Source organism: Sceloporus undulatus, chromosome 1 (assembly GCF_019175285.1).
Source record: "Sceloporus undulatus isolate JIND9_A2432 ecotype Alabama chromosome 1, SceUnd_v1.1, whole genome shotgun sequence".
Taxonomy (NCBI): domain Eukaryota; kingdom Metazoa; phylum Chordata; class Lepidosauria; order Squamata; family Phrynosomatidae; genus Sceloporus; species Sceloporus undulatus.
In genome coordinates, this window is record NC_056522.1 from 378,725,396 (window position 1) to 378,725,991 (window position 596).

Consider the following 596-nt stretch of genomic DNA (forward strand, 5'->3'; position numbering starts at 1 on the left):
CTGAAGGAGACTCAATGGGTCCTGCAATCCAAAGGAGCCCCAAGTTTCTGGACCCTCCCCCCCAGGACTGTCTCCTGCATCCAGGTGCTGGTTGGCTCTGGGGATTCTGGGGCTTGCAATCTACACTCTGGGTCCTTGTCTGTGGTGTCTGGCTGGGGGGATCCTGGGAACTGGGGTCCAAAATGAAGGAGCTTCTTCTACACTCAGGGCCCTTGGCTGGGCTGTCTGGGGGATCCTGGAGGCTGCAGTCCAAAAATGAAGGCCCGTCTCCTCCATCTCAGGTGCTGGTTGGCTGGCTGGGGTGGGTGGGGGGTTCTGGGAGTTGTAGTCCAAAGTGAAGGAAGGTCTTTTCACCTTGGGTCCTTGGCTGTAGTGTCTGGCTGCTGGAGTCCAGAGGGAAAGAAGCAGGTCTTTCCCCAGATCAGGGCGGTGTAGGGGGATGTTGGGAGCTGGAGTGCTTTCCCCTTGGCCTGGAGGGGGCAGTGGTGGCCTCTCTGGCTGTCCCTCCTGCTTCAGTCCCTGCTGCCTGCCAGGGTCCCTCCTCCCTGCCTCCCCGCCGGGGCTCCTCCTGGTCCTGGGCAGCAGCAGCAGCAGCA